Consider the following 19366-nt stretch of genomic DNA (forward strand, 5'->3'; position numbering starts at 1 on the left):
TTGGGCTGCCGTTACACATGCTGCCGCGCCCGCCAGCCGACTATAGAGACCACGCAAGTCTATTTGCGACGAAGATCCGAGACAAGCAAGGCTGTTCGATACTGAATTTAGCATCGCGAAGAACCCGGATGTCTCCACTGCAGGGGGCGGACATCGCTATCACACGTTGAAGTAGCCGCTTTGAATCGCAGTCGTCTTGAAGGCCCTCGCGGTTGCTTCGCGGCAAGGACGACAGGTTTAAAGCGCTCAGTACAGTTGATAGGCACCGCAACGCTACCCGAAGAAAATGCTAAGAGGACCTGGCGAAGAACACCGACAGCGCGCAGATGTAATCGAAGCGAGAGGCGCAAGAGCAGATAATAAGCGTTGGAACAGAAAGATGCGGGGAACGGTGAATTTAAATCGAAGAGGCAGATAAGGATAAACAACCAGCTATATATATATATATATATATATATATAATGATGATAGCAAAATAGATGATAAAAAAATAAAAGAGATGGAAACGTTGCAAGCCAGTTTCGAAGGGAATACGCATGACGTGATTACAAAGATGACAATTTATGAACGAAGTTTTTTTTTTCCTGACTGAACCATGTAGCGTCGGTTCCTGCGTTACGACAAGGCAAAAAGTGAGAAAAAACAACAACTGAGTAGGAGAAAAAAATGGCTTTCACTTTTGAGTAATAATATGCAAATGCTTAACGAACCGTGTGGCTTGTTAAGGTTGTTTAAAGCTCACTTAGATGCTTGACTGTGGTCAGAAGAATACTGTGTAACCTTCTGGTGCACGGGCAATATCTTGTTTATCACGAAACTTTAAAGGACACTGAAGTCAAACAACAATTTAAGTCAGAGAGGAAGCTCAATGTATGACAACGTCTAAAACGACAATATTATAAACATTGGTGCCCTACTTACCGAGAAATTAAGGTAAATGCACGAGAACGCATGCACCACGAGTAGGACATTCGCAAAACGATACCGATGGCGTCAAACTTACCGCATACAATTGATCACTAGTAATCGAGCTAGCTCCACTAAATAAAGAACCTTTCGTGCATTAAGAGACGTAATAATATGCTGGCTGCTCGTTTCTGTTTGATTCATGAAAAAAAAAAACACCGGACGTTACTATGGGGAATGGCACGAGTGGTTGAAAAGTTCAATTTTTGCTTGGTTCAACTGGACAGGTCGTGTCATCTAGCGGGGCCCAGTTAAACCTAGCACGCCGGCCATCTCGGACAAGCCGGGCAACGTTAGGTCCGTTCGATTCGCCTGCACCACGTGAACCAGTTCACGAGGTGCTGCACCTTGCCATTCGTTTCAGCGGTGCAGCATTGACGATCGCTGAACCCTGCCATTCGTTTCGAAAGGTGCAGAAGAGGTGCAGCACCGGTTCACGATTTTCCTGCACCTCCTTCGCTGACGGTGCCGGCTTGGTGCAGTCGCGCGTGCTGCTGAGCAGACGACGCAGCACTTAGACGTAGGTGGCTTAGGCGCCGTACCTGCCTCTACAAACGCGCTGTGTATTTTCAAGAAGTTTGCGCCTCATAAGCTGTCCGCATGTGCGTTTCGCCATAGGTCAGTGTCTGATGAACGGTGTAAATTAACCGAAAAGAAATAAGGCCAACACCTTGTCGGCACATTTGTTTCGGGTGTCGTGCTCTGCCTGCACCGCTGAACTCACGCTGCACAATTTCTGAACTTCGCGTGCACAGCCGTGAACCGGTTCCAACCGGTGCAGGTGAATCGAACGGACCTGTTGTTCACGGCAACAGTGACGTGAAAGGTTCCACTTGAGGCGGGTATTTTGAATCGCGCTAACGCGATGCGGACCACTAGAACGGTATTTTATTTCAAAATAAGCACTTCCTTGGCGCAGACATAGTACTACGATTTTCTAGATTACTATTTCAGCAATCAACATTGACTTAACATTTGTCTTTGGTGTCCCTTTTAAGGATGAATGCCATTAATTCAAGCTCTATTGAACCCGAAGCTCGAATGACATGTCCAAAATAAAACATTCAGTCTCGGTACTTTTGCTTTGAAAGAACCGTCGAGATTGATAGGTTTTATGGCCGAGAGATTGGTTCATTTCGTTTTTGTCTATCCACAAAATCGCCAAAGTTCTGTGGCAGCACGAGAAAGCGAATTATAACCTAGCTTGATTTTCTCATTTTATCTAAGGTTGCCATTTGTAACCATACGAGACTGCAGAAAACAAACAAACAAACTAAAAAGAACAAAACATCAAAAAGACGTGCTTTAGCTTTAAGGCCGATGAACTCTCATTTTCACTGTTCAAAGAGAGAACTTATCCGAGATGCGCCGAGAAGTTACCAATCATCATCATCATCATCATCATCATCATCATCATCATCATCATCAATGTACAGCACGGTTCACTGTTAAAGGAAACACTCGAATGCACACCATCAATATTCCTGGCCCTCTAAGAGCAAGTAAACTAAGAAACAATCTTCATGCAAGTCGATAGTCTCTCAAGACAAGTCGAAAATTTTAACCACCAGTAGCCTTATGCATATCTAAGCAGCGATGATTCCGTGAGATATCGAGATATAAACATGCCGCTCACGCATTTGTGCCTCCTTTAACAGTGGACCCGTCTGTACACTGCAGGATGAGGAGAAATGTTAATGATCACCAATTTACCCTATCTTGAGCGAGCAGATGTTCGTTTCGCTTGAATTTTCTCGTATCGTCACACAACTTAACTTTGTCCGCCACGGTAGATCAGTGGGCTACGGTGCTCCGCCGCTGACCACATGGTCGCGTGTTCGATTCCGGTCGTGGCAGTAGCATTTCGGTGGAGGCTGAAGGCCCGTGTACTGTGCAGTGCCAGTACACGTATAAAAACACTAGATTTGCCAAAATTTCAGGAGTCCTCCAATACGTCGTGGTCCAAGGCAAAGTTAGCCCGTTGACGTGTTTCCTTTAAAACATCGGCTACCTTGCTCGCTCTCTGACACTCTGCTATCATCCAGTCTTTTAATGTTATGCCTGCGATTCTGCCCGAAATATGTTTTCTACAGCTGCTGTACAGCCATTTTCTGCAAATTAAAAACTTAAATAACGGCGTAAAAACGTTCGCGTGCAATGTGCGTAACGATACGAACGATTGACTGAAAGCAAGCTCTGTTGCAAAACAGTCATGTACAAGGTGAAGCACGCTTTACAGGTGACACAGTAAAATCGCACAGATCTCGCTCGCTTCTGCCATTTGTGCATCTTCTGTTGACACGTCCTTGGTTGTCTTAAACATTCTAGAGACGCGATTGGCGCGTGCTTCAGAAGTCGCTTCGACATCTACGCAGCGACCGTTTTCGTTGGCTGACCAGTTCTCACCACCAAAGGTGAAGGAAAGTGTCCTTCGGCTGTGCTCCTCAAGCAGGTACACAATGAGCTGGCCAACAAGTAGAAAGTGAAAAAAAGAGAAAAAATGAAGAAACAGCGTCCGACGGATTTTCCGAGATATCACGTACTCTCACGCTCAAGAATTTATGCCTTATTAGAGACACTTTCGTCGATGAAAGATCAGAGTGCCATATCAGGAATGGCTGATCGCCAACAAGCCCGCAATCGAGATAGTATAGATTATTGATAAACGGTGCACACAAATACATATGTAACCAGTGCACCTTTGAAGGCCGCATTTCTACGGTACGCACGCTGGAACTGGGATTTTCTTTTGCGTGCAGCAACGCCATCAAAATTTGAGTTATGTAAACATGTTCTTTCCACGGGACGGCTTTCAGCTCTCCCATAGTAGAGCACTAAGTACTCCAAATCGTTTACCACTTTTTATAAACACATGCTCTTTCAACGTCATCTCATATCCATGTTCATGTAAATGACGTCTGTTTTGTCATCATCGTTAGAGTATGTCTAAGAAGGAAATGTTCTGTTGAGTGTTATTGACGTTTGTGGCAATACATTTTTTTTCTAAACAAACAAAAACGATATGTTTACGTATCTTGTAACAACTTTTGGTGTGTCTGTAGATGTTGTGTTCTGTCGCGATGTTCTGTTGGACTGTAATTGATGTTCACTGTCCCTGTTAATAAATTTCTCTAAACAAGGGACGGCTTACTGCTCCCGCATAGTTGAGTACCAGGTACTCAAAATCATTAAACATTTTTCCTAAACACACAGCTTAGCTTGAAAAGGGGAGAAAGGCGTTCCATGTTTATGTCAACCGTAAGTACTAATCTTGGTAGTGACATCAAAGCGCAATTCTTGCACTCTCGCGTACACACATCATCACAAACGCGTGTAATCTTTCAGACACCCATTTTCTTTTCTGCTTCATTTCTTTTCATCTTCCAGCAAAGAAAGCACAGAAAGTAACATTGTGAAAGGAAGAAGGACAACGACGCTTTCTGCTTTTTAAGTACGTTCTTTCTCCTTTTTGTGAGGATTATTTAATACTCGAAAGGATTAATAATTCATATAATCGATTCTCGGCCAATCCCCATGAGTGGGTATGAGCCATGGTTGAGGCATCACCATCATCATCATCGTCGTCGTCGTCACCACCATCATCATCATCAACGTCGTCACGGGACATGCGTTTTCAGGATGATCAGGCTAGCAGAGCGGCTTCCTCCGCCTAGTCTCCAATTACGGTCTCGAGGCGACGGTTTAACCCGTTAGTTCACCTACAGTGCAACGAAGTAACGCTGGTGGCGCCGGTTTTCCTGCGAAAAAAATGCTCGCGGTTCGCACGCAGGGCAGGAGCAGATAGAGGGAGAAGGGCGACACGCTCAATCACTCGGAAACAAAGTGGGTTAGCAGCAACAGCCGCCGCGGCATCGGTGAGAGTAGACGCGGTGACAAGCGAGGAACAGCAAGAACCAGACAGCAGCACTCCCTTTCCCGCCCCTTCTCCTTCTAGACGTCTTCGACGTTCTCAGTAGGACGGGGAAAGTGGGGGTTAGGAGGGGGAAACGCCACCGTTCCCGAACGCTTTCTCCAATCCAAAATGAGAAGCAAAACTGAAGAAGAACACGGAGACACCTTCCGGGGAAAGAGTGCAAACGGCGACGAAACGAAAAGGAAAGTAAAATTAGTCCAAAAGGGGGTCGAGGATGGCGAAGGGCACTGTCCCGAGCCTCCCACGGGACCTGTGTGACCGTTATTTCGATCGCCTCCAAAACAACGTGCATATTCTAGGTTCCGAGTTCACATTAATTATTTTACGTCATAATTTTCTTGCAATAAACTTTCAGCCAATCATGACCTCGGACATGACATTAGTGAAAGTGGCCGACCAATCGCAAGAACTTAAAAAAAGAACTCTCATAGGGTAACTTAGAAGTGTGGCGGTTTGGGCTAGTTGGTATGACATGACGATAGTTGTAGTGCGAGAACAGAACGACGACAACGTATCTTGTCCCTTTGTCGTCGTTTTGTTCTCGTGCTATAACTATCGTAATCTCAAAGTGTCTTTTATTCATTCGCCTAACAAGACTCAAAGGCGAAAACTGTCTTTTAGCGGCGAAGCTCCTTTTAGTCAAGCCTTGTCCTGCGTCAGGCGTAACCGGCAGTATCAGAGCAACAGACATAAAAACAGACCGACAGACGGATGGACATACGGACGGACATACGGACGCACGGACAGACGGAAGCATGGACGGAAGCACGGAGGGACGCACGGATGGACACATGTGTTACCCGAGCGTTGCCCTATGTAACGTAAGTTAACTGGCACAATAAATGACACGAAGGGTCGACGACGAAGTTCTGTTCTAAGGTTCATAATGCTTATGTAGAAGTTGCCGACCAATAAAAAGGTTTTGTGCTTGTAGGAGTTTTATAATGTTTTGTTACAATCATGATCGCTGTTCGTCATTGTTAAACCTTTCTTTTATGACTCACATCCACGAATCTCCCCCTGACCGACACCACGGACAGACACCTTCGACAGACAAGGCTCAACCATAAAGTGCTTCGCGTCAAAAAAAAAAATAAAAAATAAAGATAGGTATGCGAACTCGCTTCTTCATACGAACGGCGTGATTTTCGGAGCCAGGACATCGACGAAACAACACGGACAGTTCCGACAACTGTCTTTTAGAGCACGACGCAGGACCGAAATGGTGCGATTGCCAACACCACTTTTTATTATTTTTTTTTCGTGGTGCTTCCAGAATGCGAAGATCAATGCACCGTGTATTACGGTTGGCTGGACGCCGAAATTCACTCACTATGACCGAACGACTTCATAAGCTTAGAGAGCGCGCACTGGCTTGATGAATTCACTTTACGAATGAAGTACCTTGGGGTCATAATGAAGGCTTATGCGTGGGATCTCGCTTCGAATTCAGTCGATTCTCTCGAGGAAGCGACATTACGAAATTTGTCGGGTCATTCACTATAACATGTTCGTTGGTTCTGGCCATGTACATATACGCTCTAAGAAAAGAAATGATGATCTTTGAATATAGTTCGCATGTCGATCTAAAGAGAGTCGTCCACATAACAAGTCAGGGCTAACCAAGAATGGTCAAATGACTCCCTTTTTCTCCCTCAAAGTGTTCATGCGAATAAAGAAAGGAGGACGAACACATGATTTTGTTTATAGGAACAAGTCCATCTATGTTCACGTTAAAAAATAAATTAATTGCACAAGCTTTCAAAACAAATAAATATAAAAACACAAGTCCTGCAACAGCTCACGCTGCGCACCAGCATGTATTCTTCTGAATCGCAACAAAAACACTCAAACTACGCATATATTTAAATATTATAGAAGGTTGGTCGGGGGCTGCTTGTTATCGTTTGTGCTGCGCTGCTCAAGCGAAACTCAACCGTGGCCAGGCCAGCGATATCGGACGCCACGCTATTACCGAAGCGAGAACGTCAGGCGACGATGCCAACGCATCATTACAGATTCATCAACACAGCAACACACAAGACTCTCTGAAGTCGCTGCTATACGCAAATCGAGGCAAACAACCGGCGGCAAAACAGTTTGTCGCTCACGAGATTGACGAGGCAGCACCTTCAACGCCGCAGGCACCAACGACATCTCGTAGCATCGACGACAAAAAAAAAAAAAAAACGCAAGCTAAGTCAGCAATAAAGAGTGGTGCCACGCGCGTACTTGTTCGGGAGAGCGCTTCCGTTCCACGGTGGTTCCTGCCAAAAAGTCGGTCGGGCCGCGGCGGCTGCGAGATAATTTTAAATCCATGGAGGTCACCCCCTTCCTTCCTCCCACCAGCCCCACCTCGTTGCCCTCACCTTACAAACGCTGCCCTCCTCACCCTCGAGGTTGCTATAGAGTGCGCACCCAGTCGACGTTATTATTATTTTTTTTTCCTCTCTCCAATGCTCCGCTCCTCCAACGGTGGTTTTCTCTTTCTCCGGGCCCAGTATTGCGCTACTTTCCTTCAACCGTGGTCGACTTCTTCAAGGCTCGCCATTCCATCGTTTTTACCGTACGCCCCCCCCCCCCCCACCCCCATCCTAAATATCTTCACTCCCATCTGAAGTCATCTTCACTCGACTTCAGTCATCGTGCCCGGCGCCGGAGGTTAGCGGTACCTCAATCGCACAAAGAAGAAAGACGCCTCAAGAACACCGGAAAGACGCGATAGACACTGCTTTCCATCCGATGGGCACGTCGGGAACACCGTTGAATGGACACCTAGTCGTGCTAAGCCTCGTGAGCGTGCACCGAAGACGACTACGTGGAGCGTCACAAACGGCGCCCGTTTGAAGTGACCGCAGAAGAGCCGTTCACTTTCGATGACGGTGAAGTCGTCGTTACAGGGCACTCCCGACGCGGGAGCGGGATGCTGTCGTCGACGCGGGATGTCGGATCGGTGACGCGGAACCTTCGAGTGCGTGTGCCGGGCAAGTGTCGCCGTCCTCGTCGGTCGCTGTGGTTGTTGCCGATTCGTATCTCCCCGCGGTCCCCTGTGCCCGCTACTGTTCTTGTCCTGCTCGACACGCATTTGACGTCGCTTCGCTCGAGGGAGTGAGTTGTTCGCTTGCGCTTGACCTGGCGACTAGCGGCTCGAGTGCGCACCCCGTGCTCCAGTTTGTACGACGGGTCGGCGGGCAGCGACAGCGTCTGTCTAGGAGAGTGGGATAAAACGCCGTTGTCAGCAGCTGTCTTTCTGAGGTGAGTTGGTGCCTCGTTTAGTGGTACGGGGCGTCTTTATCTTCTTGACTGTGTTGTTTCGCGTGTCAGCAGTTGCTGCGTAGTGTGTGACTATGATGTCTGAGAGTCGCGCTCTCAGATGAAGCATAAGAACTGCTCTGTTAATGGTATCTTCAAAGAGGACACTAAGCGTTCGGTCCGTTTAGGTGTGCGTTGGTTAAGTATGGTTAGAGATCCGCTGGTTGTCGTCGCGGACACACTAGCTCCGACCAACTTACGGGCATCGCATTGGACGGACTACATAGTAAACGCTTATAGGATTACCCCTAATCCGCTATTCAGGTATCGATGTTGTCTCTCCATTTCCTCCATTTCTCTACCCTTATGCAGTGTAACGGAAAAAAGTTTAAAGTTAAAATAGCTAAAAAAACGAGGCAATGCATCCCAAGGCAATTAACACATGGGTATGAGGACCATCACATAAGAAAGGGGGGAGTGGGGGTTGAACATGAACGCAAAAGACCGGAACCAAATACGCTGCCTCATTCGCCGCAGTGCGATAGAATAGCCACTGACCTATCACTTCCGGTAACTGTGGGTTGAATGAGTCGGCCTTTTTTTTACGATTCAAGCCAGTTAGGCTATCGGTTACAATATTTGTATTCAATCAAGTTCTAATCACGTATTGAAGCCTTATGTGACTGATTGATCATTGGGTCCATCGGTGAACTCGAAGCAGCAAGGACCTAATGCAGACAGGCTTGTGATAAACAGTCGACCGAATAAAACTCCCTGATGCACGAACAGGTAACTAACAGGTGAAGTTCGGCAGACAGTCAGTGTCTTATGTGCATACCACTGCCACGTTTGTTATTATCTCTTATATTATAAATAGAAGAAGCAGCTTCGGGTGCTTCTTATTTATTAGCTCAGCACGGCTGCGAACAATATGGCGTTAGTCTACATTAGCAGAAGTGAACCAGTTCATCTTTTTTTTTATCCGGTATATGCAACGTGACACGTAATGTTCAATCGTTTGCAAACAATGTCTTTTCAAATCGTCAGACTGTTAAGCGTCAGTGATGCCACTTCTGCGCGCCTGCTTGATGGGGGGGGGGGGGGGAGGGTCCGCTTTACCACTAGTCACCTAAGAGCGGAAGGGGGAGGGGAGCAAAGTCAGCCTCATGCATTGACATAATAGGGAGGGGGTTGCTTCAATGAACATGAGCCCCCCATCCCCGTCTCCCTGAAGAGAAAGCTTGCGCATGCCTACGAATAAGGAAATGAATATTCAAATGCGAGAAGTGACCGTCGTCGGAGTAGTCAGTGTCAGGTTAAAGTGATGCAAAAAAATCACAACGTCATCGTACAACCATGACGCTGCGACGTTATCATGACTTCACTGGGGCGTAATATCACACGATGACGTTTTCACACGACGTCATCGCTTTCTCAAAGTTGGGCCTATCTCTGAGGTGACGCAAAACAAAGGGACGTGCATACAGCTTGCAAGCCTATAATCTCGAAGGCAGCGCTCACGTGTCCTTGCATATGTAGCACGCCATGAATTCTCTGTAGTTTCTAATGCTGTTACTCGCCCCGAACTTTTGTTGGAGCAAGCCACGCGGGAGGACGTGGGCTTATTGTGCGTCTGCAGACTCTCGTTCCCGTATACGCCATCACGTGATTGTTGAGAGAGTGCAAGGGGGAGAGGCCGTTTACGCGCTGGCCCAAACGCGCCAGCGCGCGCCAGCGCGTTCTGGAAGTGCTTGGGCCAGCTGTTGCGCATGCGTAATAAGGGTGTCACGCCGCACACCAGATTGAATTCCACCAAACGCTGCTTCGCATCTAAAAAGAAGAAGGTTTTCGCCTTCGAGTCATCTTAGGTGAACGCGTAAGGAACCGTGCAGATTTGTTTTTTTTTCCTCGCGCGCAGTTTTACAACACACAGAGAACCAGTTGTTATCTCTGTATTTTCACTTCCGCAAGCGAAGGATGAGACCCTAATGACTTCTCGAGGCCAACGTTTGTTTCTGTTTTTTTTTGTCCTTAACCATGTTCTCGATCAACTGCGCTCGCCCTCATGCCTTAACGGATAGGTCGGCGGGCTGCCATGAACGAAGACGCGGGTTCGATTTCCTGCTGTAGTAGCCAAATTTCTATGAGGATGAAGTACAAAAAAGAAAAGTGTGAATTTTGCACCACACCTCCTGCTTGGTGAAAAAAAAAAAAAAAACATCCCGAGGAAAGCAAACCCAGCGGTGAGCAGTCCATCCATAGTTCTGCAGTCGCGCGCGGAGAGAAGAGTTCACAAGCAGATAGCAACGTTTCCATTCCGTAAGGCACCCTATCTCCATACGCCGGCCTGCACTCATTATAATTGTATTTTATGTTGTAGGTCCGTGTGCTCAGATTTGGGTGCACGTTAAAGAACCCTAGGTGGTCGAAATTTCCGGAGCCCTCCACTACGGCGTCTCTCATAATCATATGGTGGTTTTGGGACGTTAAACCCCACATATCAATCAATCAATATAATTGTATCTTCCGGCGCCTTTGTTGACGTCAAAAAAGCACATAGCATGCCATTGGCCAATAACACACAGCGCTGTGTTGCCTTGAATGTGCCTTCTCTTGTCCGTGCCATTTGTCTGCGCTACCATATATTATCATGTAGGTATACGCTCTTTGTTGACGGATTCAACGAATTTCTCTGGCTATCTATTTCTGAAGCAATTAATCCCGATACAATGGTTATTCGATGACTACTTGAAAAAGAGGTTCCGGACCCCGTTAGAGCTGAAAATTGCCGTTGTTTCGCTTTCGTAACAGTCGTCGAGCGCGGTTTTGATGCCCAGCAATGTAAAAAAAAAAATAAATGTCCTAGTTCTGACCAGTTGCCAACATATAGTAATAACCTCACACGTGCGTCCCTCCGAGTGACACGACGCCAAGCTCGAAGTTAAGCTCGCCAGTTGGCGAGATTGAATCTCTCTCGAGGCCCGAGTGCATACAACAGCTAGCCTTGTGGTCTCCATCGCACGGCCCACGTTCTGAGACTGTCATTGCGGCAGCGTTTGCTTGATGCATGGGAGAACGGAGATATGACGTCGTCAACGTTAGAACAGAAATGAGGCTTTGTTCGTCGCGACAGGTTGCGTCGGTCGGTCTCCGTCGCGGTGCCAAGGAGACGTGGCCGCCCTCGCCCACTCCTTTCTCCAGGGCACCGATTACGTTCGCCCCATGACCGAATGCCGTTGTTGATAGCGTCCCTCGATAGCCAGGTCTAATTGGCGATCTTGGTTAACATGTAGAAGCTGTAAGGTAGTGTCTCGCAAGCGTTTCACCAAAGAAATAATCAGGAGCCTGACTGCACCCGCTTCTGAGCAAAGACCTCGCCCGTGTTTTGCTAATTAGCTTGGTACAGTGCTTGCAGCAGCCCCGTTTCGCACGCGAGCTTCTTAATCTCTTCTGTCAGCTGAACCTTCTGCCACTCCCTCGCGCGTTTGCCTTTTGTTAGAATCCACTCTCTTACTCTCACTGTAGCGGTTATCTCGTCTTTGTTCCACGTGCCCATGTCCCTTTATTCGGAGTGGCTATTAAAAGAGAAAAGAAGAGAAAAGCGAGCCCCGTTATTGTCTGCTTCAATGAGCGACACCGCCACAGTAGCTCACGAGGGATGGGGGTGAGGAGGGATAAAAAGGATAGGAGTAAAGATGTGGGAAAGCCGAAGAAGGAGAAGAGAAGAAGAGACGTGTGGTGGTAAGCCACAGCGAGCGAGGACAAACCGAGGGGATAGAAGAGATAGGAAAGATGGAGCACGGTCACTAAGGACGTCTTAGACGAAATCAAGAATAAAGGGACACTGGACTCCTCGGACTCCAGTGTCCCTTTATTCTTCATTTCGTCTAAGACGTCCTTAATGGTTCCATGGCCCACTCTGCTTTCTTCTTGTGCTGCATAAATTCAAAGAACGCAGCCACTCATGAGCAAGCCCGAGCACTCGTCAAGCGCACAGTGGACGGTCTGCCTTCCCTTCGCAGCACGCGGGAATGCCAACTCACAAATCATAAACTTACTTTACAAACGCGATTCCCGCGCGATCTACCCAGCAGCCCACAAACCGCTGTCCCGGGCTGAACGAATCGCTTGCCGCCTACTCCGAGTGGGCACCTTCATTTCGCACATCTTTAACATACGAGTGCACAAGAGTGCAGTCTTGCCCCATAGCCGCTTCTTCTAGAGTCCGCGAGTCGACTCTAATCCCGTACATCGTCATTGCCCAAACAAGCCGAACCACTCCTTTTCGGTGGATGAGAAACAGGCGCTTTTGCGCAGCTCACGACCGGAAGACCGACTCCGGATGGCATGCCATGGAAGCCACCGAAGCCAAGTATACTTTCGGCTACGTAGAACTATAGCGTTACCAACTCTTCATTGACGGTAGTCGGGACGGACGGAGGGTAGGGGGGGTCTCTAACATAGGGAGCCAGCTAAATCAGCTCACTTTATTGCGGAATCTTTTGAATAAACACATTGTTTCTTCATTGCTGTAGCCTCTTGAAGTGCTGTGTCAAGAAGCACGGCTCGTAACACTTCGCCTTGCTGGAGAATTAACTCGCGAAAGTTGTCGCACTTCACGCAAAAGTTCAGCTAAACTTGCTAAGGCCCCTTGTAGCTACCGTGAGTTTCGTGCGCGCGGTTTGTGGGACTTTCGTGTTCCGTCGTGCGTTAGAGATCGCATGAAATTTTCTAACTGGACGGTCCGGACCGAATCCGGGACATATATATTTCCTTACAGGGACGGCGCAGTATAGTCAGCACATTGTATGAAAAGTCGGGACAGTCCCCGCAAAATCCGGGGTGGTAGTCAACCCTAACTAGAGCGGCCTGATGGGCTTTCGTCTTCCTTTTCCTTCAACACACCTCTGCCTCACCTGACCCATTCCATGGAGTCAAATGAAATTGTCTCGACCACTTCTTTGTCCGTTAAGGTTACATAAATATTTTTTTTTCAAAGGATCACTGGGACGTATTCAAGTTGAACCTCTTTCGTAAGCCTTCAAGTTTCAGTCGCGAACGTAACAAGAACCAAAATAAAAAAAAAACGGTAGGAAGGGGAAGGTGGAAGCTTGTGATACTTTCTTGAAGTAGGCCCATTGTCGGACATGTTAGAAAAGAAAATTGATGTGTGCTGTTATCAAGCCTTTAAGAAACTAGCTCCATGGCCAGATACCATACACTATCCGTATTTGCTTCGGCTAGGGTCTGAAATTGGCACAGCTCCTGGGCGCACCTGGAGTTACGGTACAGGCTCTTTTGGGGCAAATTGCAAAAGTTTAGTTAGCTGGGCCAGTTGGTCTTTTAGGGAAGCCTGCACAGCAATTCTAGTCACTGGCGTCACCAGAGGAGCCTCCTTTTCCCCAGAAAATTTTCAGTTTTTCATGTATTTACATACACGCACACCAACACACGTACGTGCATGAACATACATAAATGGTGGTTTAGGGATTTTTTTAGGGATTACCTGAATTACTGGTTAAATTACTGTGTTCCCTTTGAAGCCTCCTAGAATTTGACAAGACACAGTGAATGAGTAGCCTCTAAAACATAAGTGTTTCATAGCCAGGGAAAAAAAAATAAGACGTAGACGACAATAACCTCCGGCCTTATCGTGTGCTTACCTCAAGAGCTCAGTAACGTATGCTGTCGGGCTAGTTGGTGTGTAACTGCGCCAACGATGTTTTACACAGTTACCTCAAGAGCTTGGCTAGCCATCAGCCGTGACGTGACTAGGGTGGCCTAATGTGACCAATCCTGCTGTCTCTGTGCTGGCCACGCTTGCACAGAATAACTGGGGTCAAAATTATGGGTGCATGCTATAAAAAAAGGGTGCTAGAGTGAAAGTGTTTGGTCTCTGGAATCTTCAGAGTGGAGATGTGACACCGAAAAGAACAACAATGCTAGTAGGTGGGAGCCAAAACATGAAACCTATCACATTACCTCGATCACATAAGCATGCTCACAGGCGAGGTGTGGGAAGCCTTCCACCCTACCACTAATCATTGAAAGGGGGCGACAAGTCAGCCTTATGTCTTTACTGAGTCGGACCTATCCCGTTATTCTTTAATGTACAGGGTTTGGTAATGCATTTTTCTGTTAGAAATAGGGCATCGAGGCACTCTAGTTGGAAATCGCTGCCAAGGACCCCCGATGTTGCGTTCAAATAACTGTACTTGCCACCATTACCTACATAAATGTGAAAATCAAGAGCAGGCCGATATGAGAAGCAGGTTGTTGCTTGATTTTCATTTGTACATTCGTTGCGAAACTTGTTGCCTTCTGTTTTTTATTTTATTAAAGTTTTACTTTGGTTCGTTTCGAGCTCTATTCTGTACCACTTGCAAGTACAGTTTATAATTTTGTATAATCTATTTTTCGAGTTGCGAGTTTGACCAGCCTATAATTTCTACATTTTAGTGTTAAACTGCTGTTCCCATTCGTTGTTTTGTTTCTACCTCGAACATTGGGGCCACGGACCTCGTCAAGCGCTGTTGGCTTTTTGTCCATGGTCCTAATATTAGTGACAAAGCTGCCCCTCTCCCAACCCTTCCCCCCCCCCCCCCCCACCCAGCACACCTAATGGAGAACTCTTGGCACGTGAACGCTCGATCACCACATACCGCGCAACTTAGGCCGCAGCGCGAATGAATCAGACTTGAAGGAATGCATAACGACCAGGAGTAACGAGAATTCGCAGACAGAAAGTGAAGGCCTAAGCGAACGGGTCAGACAGCGAGGCCGGGGCCATCGCACAGCAGCTCCTGGGAGCCGTCAAAAGGCGGCGGACCGAGCAGATGTTTATTTCCAGGTCGAAGCAGGCAGGTCCGGGGTTCAAGACGCCGAGGCTTGTGTACTCTTAGCCGGCTGGCTGACCGGCCATGCTTGCTTGCTTGTTCGCTCGCTTGCGAGATGTGCCGTGCGTGCTCGCGGCCATGCCGCAAGCTACCCCGTGCGCTGCGTAAACAAACTTCTCGGCCCACGGCCTGCCAGCCCTTTCGAGACGGCGTGGGATGCAGCGGGTGGCGGCACAGGTCCGCTGCACATGCACGCGGACTGAGCGGACCTCGCAAGTTTGTGGCGAGGGCCGAACAGAAATGGACACCGTCCATCCATGGCCACCTGACGGTGTCCACCTGATGCTCTGATTAAGGTGCCAGCGCCCGTTAAGCGCTAAGAACCAGCGTATAGAGGGAGATAAGTGGGGAAAGGAAACACGGGTTTTAAACAGACGTGCATATACGGTTGGCCACCGTACGTGAGGGAACGGGAAAATTCAGAAGCCCTTGCCCTATCAGGAAAATGGGGACAAGCGAAGTGTGCGTGCCTTACCCACTTCTTTCCTTCTTTCTCTCGTTTCTTCTTTCTTTCTTTTTTTCCTCATTAGTCAACGCTGCCTCCTTTATCCGCGTGCTTAGCGGTGCGACGCTTCAATTGCTGGATGCGGAACAAACGGCAGTATTCTGATTATATCCCGGAAACAATGAAATCTAGTAACGTGCAATGACACGACGTTTTTATAAAAGACTGGATCTGAAGCGGCTGATAGCCTACAAGCTCACTATCGAGCGAGCATTGTTTATTCGAAAATGGTCCAAACAAACGTGCATGTTACCGGCGCACCATTTACGACCTCCTTTGGATACATCTTCATCGGACAACAGGCATCCAAGTGGCAAGAGCTCATTTCGCAAAAGAATCCGGTACTGTGCAACGGTCGTGAGCGAAAGAGCAGCGTTGGGTGTGAGCGAAAATTCGAGGTAGAGGAAAATAAAGATGGGATCTGAAGGGTGATTGCCCTTTGGCATCTTTTGCGGCAAAGTTCGGGCACAGTGAAAGTTTACTGAGTTACTCTATGGTTCAGGTCTCCACCTATAGAAGAGACGGCAGGCTAGCGATTAGGAAGACCACAGTGTGAGCGTGTGTGTCAGTGTTCACGTTTGTGTACGTATGTGCGTGCGAACGGATATAACTGCCGCGTGGAACTCTGAAAGGCGAAGCTTGAGGGGGGCCCCCAATTTTTTCACGAATCATTAAACCACCACCGCCTCCACTGAAGCTCGTAACTCGGAGAAACTTCACTTAATAAGCGCTGAAAATTTAGTTTGTCGCACCACAGCGGATATGAAAGCGGCTTTCATTTTTTTCGCGCAGTGTATAAACTTGGTGAGCTGCCAAGAAATCTCGGGTTTCCCTTGCTGTATAGGACTGTTGACTTTTACTGCGAACCGGAAACTCGGATCTTCAACATCCAGCGCGTGCAATCTCTCCAGGACTTGACATATTGTCGTTGCGGTCGACTTGGGAAAGAAGAGACGTTGCAAGTTGCCTTGCCGCAGTCATTGGCGCGGCACACCGCAAGAGCCTGGACTTGTTTTCGTGACAGTGAGCCAAATTTCTCTCGCATGGATCGCATTTATTTATCAATTTGTGCATCCGCTGTAAGAACTTCAAATAAAGTGAGTGGGGTGACACAGGATGAAGGTAGTCGATGCCGAAAGATTGTGTCAGTGCTAGAGAATGAAATCATCAAGAGCACACTGGCTGCAGATGGGGTTGTATTGTTTTGGTAAACTGAATGAGGTGACAAGAACGTGGGCACAGCGCTGCACATAGAACAAAACATGCTTGATCTCTACGTCATAAGTACCCAGGGAAATACCACCGGAACAAATGTTACTTAAAGAACTATCAAGTTGTACAAACTTTTTTTTAAACCCAAGGCCAACTCACTTCAATATAACAGTATGCTGCGCTGAAGTGCACTGCCATTCAACGAAAACGTTTCGCGACACCATCCACTGACTCCCAAACCATGTCGCTCACTTCTAAATGTACAACCACGCTTTTTGTGTCATTTTACATAATAAGTTATGTGGGGTTTTACGTCCAGAAACCAAGATATGATGATGATTGATGCCGTAGTGGAAGGCTCGAGAAATTTCGACCGACTGGTGTTCTTTAACGCGCCCTGACATCACATGAGTAGCCTAACTTCATCGTGGCTTTCGCTATGTCACGATATTATTTGACAAGGACGCTTTATTACCGAGTGACGAAAGGTAGGTGCCAACTAACATAGAACTCGATTGGCTGCCTACATATTTTTAAAGCCTTTCGAAGCCATAGTCACATTGACAGCTGCAGCCTTATCCCTACAACCGCGTGATTGTTAAGACGATCGAGCGCCACGTCATGTTGTGTCTGACACAGCCTTATAACTCGAACCTCTCTTGCATTAGTAATCAACGCAACGATAACCTATCATCACCTAGATAAATATTAGCAACAACATGGAAACAACCTACATCACCTAGTTAAGGCCTAGAGACAATTCAGAAGCTACCAGATTAGTCTTCAGAAGCACCCAGCATCGCAGTTTTAAGCTTTGTGTGGCTTAGAGCAAATTTTTTTTTTATTGGACAGTTAGGGAAGAAGCTTCCATATGTGGCCCCTACGTGCGCACAATCACACAGAATTTCTAAATAAAAGTCGAATACTTCAGCTCGAAGTGTAAACAAGGGGATGCAAGATTTTGGTATTCGATTTTTTGAAGCATGCAACTACGACCGAGTAGAGAAGGTCTGCTACTATTAGGAGTGCGTGCCTTACGACGCTTAAGTGTTCTAAGCGAATCCAAGAGCTGTGGTGGCTGTTCCGCTGTATGTTGATCAAGATGACGATTGACATAACAGGTAGATCAGGCAGAAATGGCACAACAGATAGCACAGACAGAACGTACAATATACGAGAACCAACAGAATAGAACAGACAAGACAGAACCGTCATAATTGAAAAGACGGAGAGACGAAACACTAAGAATAGGACAACAACAACAACAACAACAACAACAACAACAACAACAACAACAACAACAACAACAACAACAACAACAACAACAACAACAACAACAACAACAACAACAACAACAAACAGAAATGGCATAGCTGAAAAGACAGTCTCGATGTTCTGAGCCCCTACATCCATGCACCAGGACACACAAGCCTCAACATGCAAGGACAGGCACGAATGTCGGCTGCAGACGCCTCGGCTTCAACCGGGTCCCCGTTCTCTGACATCCATCTTCTCCAGGCAACGTTTTCGAGTTCATTCCTTCCTTCCGCAAAGTCTGTTCGCAGCAGATGACGGCACGCCGTCTCAAGTTATCGCGCCGCATGGTGGCGCGAGCATCGCGTCTACGCGCGCGCGCTCTGGCGGCATGCGCGCCGCGACCATGCGCCACCTGTTGGCGCTTTATTTGTGCTTGTTTACGCTCCCTGCGGCGGCCCGGGCACAATGCTCCCAAATGCTGGCAGCGCTTCCTAATTATGATGTACGCGACTTCGCGCAACATGACACCCCCTCGCGGCGTACATTCACCCTGGATAAGCGACACGAGACGTGCAGACGACGGCGGCGGCAGCGCGTGTTGTGTACGCGTCTCAGGCGTCGCCTCTCGTCTTTCGACGTGCCACTTGACGAAAGCGTGCGCTCGAGGTCCCTTAGCGCCCCCGTAGATGGGGTTGGAGGGGCATCCCTTGCCGCGCAGATCTACAGTTACTCGCAGTAGAGGAGATTTTCCGTATATGCCATAAAGTTTGCAAGTAGTCGGCCATTATTCTCACGAACTGACAAGTTTCTGGCTACGTCGGCATCTACAATCATAGCCGTGCGGACGGAGGCTGGGGTGAGGGGGGGGGGACGCCTTTTCTAGTCACTCAAGAGTTGGGGGACGTCAAGTCAGCCACATATATATTCAGGGTTGCCCATTCAAAGGGATAGGGGGGGGGGGGGGAAGTGCTGCGACGAACTTTCGCCCCGCCTGAAGGGGAGACCTGCGCGCGCTTTTGTCAACAATCTAGGGACTTCAACGCGATAATACTTCTGGGACAATAAAAAAAAAGAACCTCCTAAACTGAAATTCAGTCAGTTCCATGCCGCGAAAGTCGTCGCACCTTGAATCCGTAAGCGTGCGAACGCATACGACTAGCTTGCGAGATCACTTACATCATCCAGCATCATCATTATCACATCTATCATCACGATGATCGTCATTGGCATCATTACTTCCATTTCGAGCATCATCATCACGATTACGAGCATTGCCATCGTCATTTAGCATCATCATTTGGGACAAAATAATAATAATGAAGTAGCATAATCGTTTCCGACATA

The 19366-nt window shown here is 47.7% G+C and overlaps 1 protein-coding gene across 1 annotated transcript in view; it reads left to right on the plus strand.

The window, feature by feature from the left end:
- The first annotated feature begins 7359 nt into the window (after nucleotides 1-7359).
- Nucleotides 7360-19366, plus strand: part of LOC119181843 (uncharacterized) — an 83528-nt gene continuing 71521 nt past the window's right edge. The window contains exon 1 of the mRNA XM_075875109.1: nucleotides 7360-8155. The gene's annotated coding sequence lies outside the window, so the exon portion shown is untranslated. The remainder of the gene's footprint in view (nucleotides 8156-19366) is intronic.

The sequence above is a fragment of the Rhipicephalus microplus genome, chromosome 10 (genome assembly GCF_043290135.1).
Source record: "Rhipicephalus microplus isolate Deutch F79 chromosome 10, USDA_Rmic, whole genome shotgun sequence".
NCBI lineage: Eukaryota > Metazoa > Arthropoda > Arachnida > Ixodida > Ixodidae > Rhipicephalus > Rhipicephalus microplus.